General features: G+C 40.3%; 1 protein-coding gene across 12 annotated transcripts in view; it reads left to right on the top strand.

Annotated features, from left to right (window-relative positions):
- GPHN (gephyrin) overlaps positions 1-12467 on the top strand; it is a 310420-nt gene that overhangs the window by 80681 nt on the left and 217272 nt on the right. The window lies entirely within an intron of this gene.

Below are 12467 nucleotides of genomic sequence, written 5' to 3' on the forward strand. Positions count from 1 at the left end.
AGCACTTGAGGAGCATATCACTAACAGCATAAAGGCTAACAATATATATTTGTTTAAATATATCAGAAGCAGGGTACCAGCTAGAAGGCAGTTGGACTGTTGGGGTACTAAAGATGGTGGAGAGAATGAGTGAAGTATTTTCATTTGTCTTTATTGCAGAAGATATAAGACAGATACCTGTGCCTGTACGAATGTTTTCAGGAAGAGATCTGACAAACTGAGGAAATAGTGTTGACAAAAGATGAAGTTCTTGTCTTCATTGGTAAATTGAAAGTTAATAAACCACCAGGCCTAGATGATATCCATCTTAGAGTTTTTAAAGAACTCAAATGTGAAATTGCTGATCTTCTAACAAAATTGACGTATCCTTAGGTTCACCCCTGTATCAGAGAACTGAGGAGTGACCATTGTAATACCAGTTCTGAAAAAAGAGATCCATTGTAATCTGGGTAATTACAGGGCAGTTGGCTTAAATTGATGGAAGGCAATTATTATAGATAAAATTATCAAGCTTTATATAAGGACCAGTCCTGCTGAAAAACAATCAACATTGCTTATACAAAGGTACGCCCTATCTCTTTAAATGAACTCTTTCTAAAGTTCTTTGAGACTGTCAATAAACCTGTGAACAGGAGTCATCCGATATGCATTATTTACTTGGACTTCCAAAAGGCTTTTGACAAAAACCCTTTCCAAAAACTTTTAAGCAAATTTAGCTCTTATGGAATAACAGGAAGCATCCTTTTATGGATTGGTAAGCGTTTAAATAAGAGAAAGCAAAATTTAGGAGTAAATGGTCATTTCTCACAATAGAGGAATATAAAAACTATAGTCTCACAAGGATCTGTATTGGAACCTTTCCTTTTTAACTAGTTCATAAGTGATCTGGACTTTGGGATGTGCAGTGACGCAGCCATGTTTGCTAACAATACCAGATAATTTAGGGTGGTTAAAACAAGGGATTGCATAGATCTCCAAAATGATCTCCCTAAACAGGGGAATTGACATTAAAATGTCAAATGGAGTAAAATGCTGTATGTTAGAGCAAAAAATCCCAACTTCATGTGTATGCTGATGGGATTTGAGCTGGCAGTGACAAGCCAAGAAAGAGATCTTGACGTTGTAGTGGGTAAATTGATGAAAATATGCACTGCTGAAAAGGGCATAATTGGGAATAATTAGAAAAGGAATCAAACTAAAACTGCTAATATCATGCCTTTATACAAGTCTGTCGTGTGACCACACTTTGAATACAGTTCTGGTCACTGCACCTAAAAAAGAATTGTGCAGAAAAGGGCGACCAAAATAATGAAGGCGCTGGTGAAATTCCCCCATGCAGAAAGATTGTAATGTTTTAGCTTTTTTAGCGTAGAACACCGTGTGTATGAAGGGGAGGCAGTATCAGAAGCAGTAAGCCTATATATACCATTTGCTGGGGAACATGGGTGGGAGGGTGCTGTTGCACCCCGTCCTGCTTGTGGGTCCCTGGTCGACAGCTGGTTGGCCACTGTGTGAAGAGTGCTGGAATAGATGGGCCCTTGGTCTGATCTAGCATGGCGCTTTTTATGTTCTTCTGAGGGTGCATGATAGAGATGTATAAAATTAGTGGAGAAAGTGGTTAGGGAGATGTTTTCCCCCCCCTCATATAATACCAGAGTCCAAAGTCGTTCTATGAAGCTGAATTGTTGGAGATTCAGGGTAGGTAAAAAGAAGTGCTTCTTCACACAGTGCACAGTTAAACTATGGAATTCACTATCACAACATGTAATGATGGCCGCCAACTTGGATTGATTTAAAAGGGGATTAGAAGCAGAGGAAGTTAATCTTAAGGAAGCCACCTTGGACACCTTTTTGCAGAAAGATGGGATACATGTTTAATAAATAAATCTCACTTCTAAGAACATAAGAAGTGCCCTGCTGGATCAGACCAAGGGTCCATCTAGTCCAACACTCTGTTCACACAGTGGCCAACCAGCCATCAGCCAGAGACCAACAAGGCAGGACATGGTGCAACAGCACCCTCCCACCCATGTTCCCCAGCAACTGGTGCACACAGGCTTACTGCCTCGGATACTGGAGATAGCACACCACCATCAGGGCTAGTAGCCATTGATAGCCTTCGCCTTCAGGAATTTATCCAACCCCCTTCTAAAGCCATCCAAATTGGTGGCCATCACTACATCTTGTAGTAGTGAGTTCTATAATTTAACTATGCGCTGTGTGAAGAAGTACTTCCTTTTATTTGTCCTGGATCTCCCACCAATCAGCTTCATGAAATGACCCTGGATTCTAGTATTTTGAGAGGGATAAAAATGTCTCCCTATCGACCTTCTCCATACCATGCATAATTTTGCACAGCTCTATCATGTCTCCCCTTAGGCTCCTTTTTTCTAAGCTAAACAATCCCAGTTGATGTAACCTTCCCTTATAAGGGAGATGCTCCAGCCCCTTAATCATTTAAGTTGCCCTTTTCTGCACTTTTCTCAGTTCTCTTTCATTCTTTTGTGCTTCTATCATTATAAATGGCTATTTGTTCACCTTATCCCCCCAAAATAAGAGTGAATTTGTTGTCAATCCCAAATTTTGGTATTAGGCTGAAATTCAAAAGAACACCATGCATGTCGGAGATTTGCTCATTTTCCTTGCCAACTGCAGCCCTTTGTACCTCATTGAATTCCACTCAAGAGGGTCCACCGCAACCTTCAGGAGCAGCTTTTCATGGGTGTGAGAGGCTGCAGTGAGAAGGGGACAACGTAAATATCCACATTGTACGTATAGAAGTCCACGCACAACCCTTTGGACCCGGCCATAATAAATGTTCAAGATTTTCTGCAACTAACAGCCATAGAAACAATATTTTCTTGGAAGAAGATGGAACTTTTAACTATTTCAGGAACTGATGTTTTAAGAGAAATTCCATGTTGTCAAACTTGCTAAGAATTTCAAGACCTTGTGTCTTTATTCTTAGTCTGGCGCTTTTGCTGCTGCTGTCTGTTTCTATGGTAACAAGTGTGCTACGGAACTTGACAGAGATAATTGAGTAGCACCTGCCAAGTGCTATGATCAAGTGAATGTCTCCTGAATGTGCATACTCTCTGCCTGATTTAATCAATGTTGTGTATTTCATACAGGCTTCCCAGTTTGTGTGTACAGTCCAATGTAAACATAACATAGTATGCATTGTAGGAAAAATTATGCTGACTAAAATCATATTAAAATAATTTGGATCAGTTGTAGTGGTAGTTGGAGCCTGAATAAAAAAATAATAATAGTCCCTAAGGGAGTAGTGTGTCCATTCCATTTCCATGAGGGTGGTGCTGCCTCACAGCGAATGGGGCAGGCGTATAACTCTGACTCTTGACCTACAAATCTACCCTGATTTCAAACTGTATGGACTGCATAGCAATGTTCTGGTTAAGCAAGTCTACCTCTAGTGGCTGAAGATGTTTCTTCAACCACATGGACACATTGAAAATAAATAAAATTAAGAAATCATCAAACATCCATGTGTGGTCTGATGAAAATAGACAGATTCAGAATTTGACCACTTGCTCAGTAATAGGCTTATTGGCACCCTGGAATAAAATAATCATAAGAGACTCAGGAGAGCTACCAGGGAAACACTGTATAATAGGACATATTAGGTCTTTCCTAGCCTCTAGATAATAACTGCAATAGAATAGAACATGCAAGATGGACTCCACCACGACATTATTACAGAGGCAGCATCTATTATTCATTGGGATTTTCTTGAATCTGCCCTCTAATAGCTTGGAGGGGAGAACATTGAACCTTGCCAAGGAGAATGCCTTCCTATATTAAGGGATAATTAGCCATCCCAAATATGGCATTCTATCTTTGCAGGAATGGCCTGGTAGACCCAATGACTGAGGGGAACACGGTCTCCTTGGAACTCCTAATGGTCTATGTCCAGTAATCTCTGTCTAACAGTCGATTTGGCACTTTCTATGTCCATGGATAGCAAGTGGGAGGGGAAAAGCCCTACTGAGGTGACTTTTTGCACCACTGCTTTTGTCCAAGGAGATTCAAAGGACTCTGACAATACCTTGGAGACCAAAGAACTGGGAGTAAGCACAAGGCAGCAACGGAGCCAAAAGTGTATAGAGTATATCCCGCTAAGCATTTTAGCGAGTTTAGCCCAGCCTCCAGATTAAGGGCAGCTCCAGAAACACACCTGGGAACTCCAAATATTTACCTGAGGAAAAGGCATTGAATTCCTTCAAGAGAGCTCTTAGAGTGAGGGAACCAGATTTGAGCCCCAAAAAGAACCTTGAGTCACAGTTTTGGCTTTAAAGACCCAGGTGGCTGCTAGCAGAAATTTCCCACCCTTCATGAAGAAGAAATGGGTTAGCACACCCACATTTTGTTCGGCTTTGGCCTTGACATATTTTCAATGCACTCTCCAACTTAGAACTTTATGGAACAATATGCCCAGGTATTTGTATGAATCAACTTGGTCAATTCTGTTTTTCCCCATAGACCAAGGGAATCTTACATTCCTCATAGAAAATACCAGTACTTTAGTTTTTGAGTCATTAGTTGTTAAAATATTATTTTTATAGTATTTAGCAAAGCCACTCAGTAGTCTTTTTAAGGCCAAACGAGCCTGAGAAATCACAATGGCATCATCAGCATAGAGGCATAAGTGGAAGATATTGTAATAGACTGTGGAGTCTAGAAGGGAGTACATTTCCCAGCTGCCATGATGTGATTTGACTTTGACCAGGGAAAGTATTGCCCTTTTAGAGGGAGAAAAGGAGGAAGAGAGAGTGGGAAAAGGAACATAGAAAAGACAGTCCAATTTGAGAGCAGGTCTGTGAGGGCTGTTGAAGCAGCAATGGATTCTGAGGATTACAGTTGAAGATCATTATTATTGAACTGAAACCAATGGGCAGTATCCACTTATGCAATTACCATAACACTAGCATAGTACTACACCAATTGTGTATGCTGGTACAATGGGTTTTCTGGGGAAACCTGACTTGCCAATTTATGCTATTGGTGCAGCATTACAGGTTGTGTACACTACTGTTACGTCAAATGTATAAGTAAATATAGTGGTAGCATTGGATACTACCTAAAGGTAGCTCTAGGATTGTTACACAAACTGACTGTATTGGGTAACCCTTGACAGAAATGGACTAAAATATTGCTGAACCTTTGCAAGTCTATTTCTGAAAAAGCTACAACAAGCCTTGCTACGCACTTGACTTTTTCCCCTGATTTTTTGCATTTTTCCCCATTCCTCCACATCTCTAAGCCAGATTGGATTTTCCTTTCTAAGGTTGTGACACACTTCAATTTGAACCAAAATATAACTCTTCCTGTCTTCTTCCTAAACACAACTGTGCCTCTGGAGTTTTTTCTCTCTCCACATTTTAGATTTATTTATTTATTTGTTTATTTATTTATTTATTACATTTTTATACCACCCAATAGCTGAAGCACTCTGGGTGGTTTACAAAAATTAAAACCATAATAAAACAACCAACAGGTTAAAAACACAAATACAAAATACAGTATAAAAAGCACAACCAGGATAAAACTGAGAGGTAAAAAAGAGATAAAAAAGAGAGGCCACCAGTGAGGGAGGAAGCAGCGGCCGGGCGCCTCTCCACCGTGCCTGGGTCCAGCTCCAGCTGAGAGCCCCCTCCCTCCTGCTACCAACTGTCTCTGCAGAGGCCACCAGTGAGGGAGGAAGCAGCAGCCAGGCACCTCTCCACCGTGCCTGGGTCCAGCTCCAGCTGAGAGACCCCTCCCTCCTGCTGTCACCTGTAGCTGCTGAACTTTACAACTAAGATTGTAGTGCCTGAATTTGCTTTCCTTTCCCCCCTCCTCCTCCTCCCTCCCAATCCCCTTTCCTTTTGTGTCATGTCTTTTAGATTGTAAGCCTGTGGGCAGGGACTGTCAAGAAATACTTTTGTAAGCCGCCGTGAGAGCCTTTTTTGGGTGAATGGCGGCATAAAAATCCTTAAATAAATAAAAAATAATAATAATAATAAAAAAACCACGCAGCAAAAATTGATATAAGATTAAAATACAGAGTTAAAACAGTAAATTTTAAATTTAAGTTAAAATTAAGTGTTAAAATACTGAGAGAGAATAAAAAGGTCTTAAGTAGGCACCAGGCGGACCTCTCTGGGGAGCTCATTCCACAGCCAGGGTGCCACAGCGGAGAAAGCCCTCCTCCTAGTAGCCACCTCCTAGTAGCTACAAAGGACTCTAATTTTCTGTCTTCACTGGACCACTTTAGTTTTGAAAGAGTCTGATTTTTTTTTTTGTCTGTTATGGCAGCAAGAATAAGTCAACACAAAGACTACCCATTTGGGCCTCTGAAACTGTTAAATTTTTATGTCCTGGTTTGACTCTGGGCTGTGACTTCTTTGGTTGCCCTGGTTGAACATAAGTGCTCAGGTTGAGAAGCATGTGGGGGATTTTTCTCTCCAGATAGTGAATTCTCCCCCTCCCCTACGTTGATTCCAATGGGAGGGAAATGCATACACCACCCTGAAGCTGGTATAGGTTGAAGACGAAATCCTGGGTCTTTAATGGGTAATGGGGGATCCAGTGAATCCAAATCTGCCCCAAGAACACCATTTCTAGGGGCTTTTCACTAGCTACTGTGGTAGCCTTACATCTATGGAGATTTCTGCAGGCATAAATGGGGCCAGTATAACTGGTGTAAATCACCCCTCCCCCATGGTAGAACTCTCCACCAGTGCAGGGGTACCTCTGTGGCATCGTAACCCATGCCAGCTGATGGACTTGAGGATTAGGGTTGCAAAATTAGGTGATTAATCTACAAAAACACCTTTGGTTGACTGAGGTGTCCCTGATTAATTAGGCAACATGTTTATTTTTAAGTCAACATTTTTAAAAATACAAGTGCTAACACAAATAACAGGTGCATTGTCTAAAACAAAGTTTACTTTCTGCTTTCTTTGCAAATCTAATAGACTGATACTCGTGCTGTTAATCGGCTAAGAGCACAATCCTATTCATGTTTAGATAGAAAAAAGTCTTACAACTCCCAGCATTCCCCAGAAAAAAATAGTAAAGACAATTAAAATTAATAAGTTGACTTGCAAAGTCAGCAGCCAGTACCTGGATCTTGGTGGGGTAACACTTCCCCTTAAGGAGCAAATTCATAATTTGCAAGTCCTTCTGGACCAATTCTGCTGTTTTTTGCACATCCAGGTGGCAGCTGTGGCACCGAGTGTATTATTTAGTTGGAATACCATCTTTCTTAGAGACTATGAATGTGGACTTTATATGCTACAGTTACCCTCTGACTTGACTACTGTAATGGGTTTTATGTGGGGTGCCATTGACAAAGTCTGGAAAATTCAGAATGAGGCAATATGACTTTTGTTAAATACCTCATATTTTCCCAGACCTGTCAGACATAATATTAGCTGTGCTGAATGTTTTTATCTGTTTTTTGAGATCATCTGCCTTATCATTCTTGTGTCTCTTACGATCTGATGTTTGGTATTTGTAATTTGTTTTTGCTTTTATGTAATATTTCCTGGGAATATTGTTAAATATGTTAACTGCTAAAAGCATGCAACATAGATCCTTCTAAGCTTTGCTGATTGCCAGGTTGTTTCTGGGCTAAATTAGAAGTCCTTGTTCTGATCTTTTTAAAGCTCACCTTGTCCCTGTGTACTTTTAGGGAGTATCTTTCCCCATATATTCTGTTCCTCGCACTTCCCTATTAGTAGTAGAGGTGATGTGCTACCATGAGGCTGTCTGCCACCAGTAGCATGTTTTGTTTTTCTGGTGATTACATCTTGATTATGAAACTCCCACCCCAGCTAGACCAGCCAGGCACATTACAATGATGCCTTTGTAAACTGCTAGTTTTAAAATGAAATTGAATGTGTGTTTTTAATGTTTTGATTTTCCATTTTAAAACGCTTTCAGCTTTTTTAGATGGAAAAATGTTCTATAAATTTAAATAAGTTTAGTATTATGTTGTAAGAGCTATAAGCAGTAGTGTTGTTGTGCTAGGTAGAAAAATCATGGGAAATTAAATCTCCCTTCGGTACTTCTTTCACTCCTTTGCCATTTTTAAAGATCCTGGTTGTGCTAGAAAATGTTTGTTGACTTTCCCTCCGTCTTCTCAAATTCTTTCTTTACTCGCCGTATCATCAACACAGTTATAGTGTTGCAGTCCCTGTCACCAAGCAGCTTAATAACTATTGCTTCTCAAACCTAATACTGAGTATCACTCAGCATTATTGTTACTACTATTACTTTATTTTTATTTTGCCCTTCCTCCAAAAGGTTTAGGGCTATGTACATGATGCCCCCTCTCCCATTTATTATCACAATAACTTTGTAAGGTAAGTTAGCAATTAGTCCAGTATCCCTCACTGAGCTTCATGGCCAATCAAAGATTTGAATTCTGGTAGTCCTAGTCTGAGACTATCCAGTATATCACATACTAAATGAAAGGTTGTCTCCCCCTTGTTAGCTCTATGACTCTATTGAAGCACAGTCATTAATGTTTGTCTCTTTGTCATGACAAGAATGCACATTTATCTTGTCAGTGTAACAATAATTGAAGTCACACATTGGCTGCCTCCATTATTTCTTTCTCCATCTTCATCAAGGTTGGAATTAGTATCTTTTCCTTATGTGCTTCCCACCTGATTGAATAATTAATTGGACAGTTACCCTGTTCCTCCTTCATCCAAGTTGAATAAATGTGAAATCAGAGCTTCCATTAGACAGGCACATAAAACCTTTGCTGCCTCTCCTAACTAACCTCTGATGTTGTGTGTGACTCCTAAATGTGGTAATTTATTGTAAAGAATTGATCATAGATTAGTGAGCTTCTTATCTTGTTTCCTTTAGTAACTACTTTCTTTCTCCTTTTGCCATACACCTATAATAATCTTTGTTTCTTAAATTGGAAACTGGACCAAACTCCAAGAGTGGGGTTGTTCTTTTGCTCTCGTCACATGGCCTAGAAAGTTTGGTTACATTCCTGAGTCAGGTAGGGAGGGAATGGGGTTTGGACAAGTTGAGAGTTAGCCAGTGGAGACTGGGGGCTTGACTGCTTGTCTACCTACTCTCAAGAAGTACACCCAACAGTTGGAGGAAACCCTACTCAAGCCACCCCTTTAGATGGAATGAGTAAGATTTCCTCCAACTTTCTACTTAAACCAAAGTAGAAGCGAGTGATGGCAGTTACTACTGATTGGTTAACAAAACAAACTCCAGATCATCACATTATTTTTTACTACCAACTGTAAAACTAGAGAAACTAATTTTCATTCTAATCTAGATTACTAGTCAAGGTTGAGGATGCTCAAGATTATGTACCTAATTTCGGAAGCAAATAACTTTAATCATGGATGTCCTATTCTGTAGAGAGGACTGCCATTGTATAGAATGTTGTGTCCTCTGTTTAAAATGAATTTCATTTTCTCAGTGTTTAAATGTAATAGCATTTCTTGTAGAGTGGTGTGGTGGATATGAGCTGTTACTCTATTTGATTAGATTCTTCATCCCTTTAAGCTTTTGTACCTCTTTCATTTTGCATTGGAGTAATTTATTCCAACTGAAGCTGAAACGTTTAGCTTTATCTCTCTATCAGCCTCAAATTTCTCCTTTTCATATATGGAAAACCTCAACAAAAATAGAACTTCATTGAATAATTATCTAAAAAGCATACCTTTTGGTATTATTTGCAAAGTAAGATCAATGGTTGTATCTTAGATTTCTGTTAAACGTGAGGATATTTTTGAGGTGAACAAGGCCCTATATTTCTTTTTGAACAGATCTGAGAGTATGCTATTGACTTTACTGCATATTAGAAAGTATTTAAGTATATTCTTAATAAAACCAGACGTGTGTTCATTTGTAAGTCTTATGCTGAAGTTGCCATGTCTAACTCTACTGCCCCTGTCTTGGGAGAAGATGTTTCAGGTTATCAATCAGAATCAGATTCAGAACTAGAAGATGCAGCACCAGACACCAGCCAGCCTGTACTAGCGGGGGAGGAAGCTCTCATGGGCGATTCTCCAGCTGGGAGTCAGCCCTCTCCAGAGCTTATCTCCTCAAGGCCAAATCCTACACACTCAGTGGGAAGTGAGGTTTCTTCCGGAGGTGAGCGTCCCGACAAGCTAGCTGATGCTAAGGTCTGCCAGAAGCTCAAACGCACAGCGCAGAACGAAGGCATGAGAAAGTCGGTTCGATTATGCCAGAACCTGCTTCCTCACCAGGCTCCCTGAAGTTACGGGCATTTAAGAAGTAGTTTCCTATTCTTCTTGAGCAGACAATTGTCTTGCTTTAGTTTGCATAGTTTTGCCTAGGGAGACTTTCCAAGAGGTTAGATTCTCTTCAGGTAGAAGAGACATTTGTTGCATAATAAAAGCCTTGCAGATTACTTAGCAAGCCTCATCATTTGCCTCCCAACGAAAGCAGGAGTTTTCTGAGAAACATGAAAGAAGTTAGCCCTAAAAAGGTTTCAGTGGAGCTACCATTTGTAAATGAATCAGAACCTGAAAAAGTAGTAAAGGTGCATTTCAAAACATGCATACATGAAGGTTCTGATTCATTTTGTGAACCACCCAGAGAGCTTCGGCTATTGGGTTGTATAGAAATGCAATAAATAAATAAGGTGGGAATGGGAATCTTATTTGCACTTAAAACAACTGTGCTTACTTCCAAATAAACAGGGTTAGGATTGCATTATAAAGGTAATTCAGTTGTAAAAACACCATGTACTCATCGAGAACCCTCTATTTGTATTTAGCATATCATAAAGGAAACTGCACACAGATATGCCAGTTTTAAATCCATCCTGATCTTTCTACTTTTTTGGAACTCTAGTTTATGTTCTAATTATACTTGCAACTAGTTTAATAAACTAGATTTATTCTAGGATGAAAAATAATCTTAGCTGTGTCATACAAAAATGAATTGCTGTTTGAGAGAGAGAAAAGCATTAAAGGCTATAGGTTTATAATCTTGAGTGCTTCCTGAAGCTATTGTATAAGTAATGAAATTCCCCTCAGCTTGATTCAAAATTAGCTTGGTAATTGCAAATTTTCGTGGTGATCTGGCTGCTTAGGAGTTCTTTGCCATATGTTTATTTATTTATTTATTTAGAGTATTTTTATCCCGCACCTCAGCCAAAAGGCTCTCAGAGCGGCTTACAATGAATCAATAAAGAAGACAGTCCCTACCCTCAGGCTTACATTCTAAAAAAGACATGACACACAAGGAAAAGTGGATGGGGAGGGAAGAGGGAGAAAATAAAAAAGAAATTAAGGAGACTGTTTAGGCTGGTGGGAAGGCCCTGCTTCGTCCTCTCAACTCCCAATGGAGGGGCAAACCAACAGCTCCTTCTTCCCCACAAGGTGAAGATGTTAGCCCTGTAAGGGGGGGGGGGGTTCCAACTGAAGCAGGCTCTGATGGTCCCTGCCTGCTCCAGTCTCCCTCGCATTTTCTTCCCCACAGGGTTACCATGCTTGCCTGGGACATGTATCTCTAAATGCATTTGTAGACTACTTCTCTCTGTCAGGGTAAGCCCTTTTGTAACATGAATGACTGGGAAAATGTAGCTCAAATGTTGTGCTAGGTATTTCCTAATCCAACCCAATTTTATTGTGGAGGAGAGGCTGCTGTCTGTCCAGGAAAGTTCACCCAGAACTAGCATGCTTTAACTAAAACACACATTTTTAAATTATTATTATTATTATTATTATTATTATTATTATTATTATTATTATTATTGGAGCCAATTGATACTCAGCTCTATTTCTCCTTGTCAGAGTCAGCTGGGGTGGTGAAGGTGCTGTACCAGTGCCTGGAGGCTGTAATGGACTGGATGAGGGCCAATAAACTGAAGCTGAATCCTGATAAAATGGAAGCTCTGTAGATTGGTGGTTCCCGAGTCTAGGAATTGGGTAAGCAAGCTGTCCTGGATGGGGTTGCACTCCCTCTGAAGGAGCAGGTGTGCAGCTTGGGAGTACTCCTAGATCCATCCATGTCACTGGAGGCCCAGGTGGACTCCGTGGCCAGGAGTATTTGGGGCCAGTTTTGGTTGATCCGCCAGCTGTGACCTTTCCTAGACAGGGACAACCTAGCCACAGTAGTGCATGAGCAGGTAACTTCCAAATTAGACTACTACAATGCACTCTTATTTGGGGCTGCTTTTGAAGATGACTCAGAAGTTGCAGCTAGTACAAAATGCAGCAGTTAGACTGCTGTCCAAAACATCACGTAACGACCATATTACACCAGCCTTAAACGAATTGTACTGGCTGCCTATGAGCTTACGGTCAAAACTCAAGATGTTGGTGATAGCATTTAAAGCCCTAAACAGATTGGACATTGATATTTGAAGGAGCGCCTCTCCCTGTATATGTCTGCCTGAGATTTGAGATCTATTGGAGGAGCCAACACAAGGCATACATTATGGTTGGACA

The sequence above is a fragment of the Elgaria multicarinata genome, chromosome 2 (genome assembly GCF_023053635.1).
Source record: "Elgaria multicarinata webbii isolate HBS135686 ecotype San Diego chromosome 2, rElgMul1.1.pri, whole genome shotgun sequence".
In the NCBI taxonomy this organism is placed as follows: domain Eukaryota; kingdom Metazoa; phylum Chordata; class Lepidosauria; order Squamata; family Anguidae; genus Elgaria; species Elgaria multicarinata.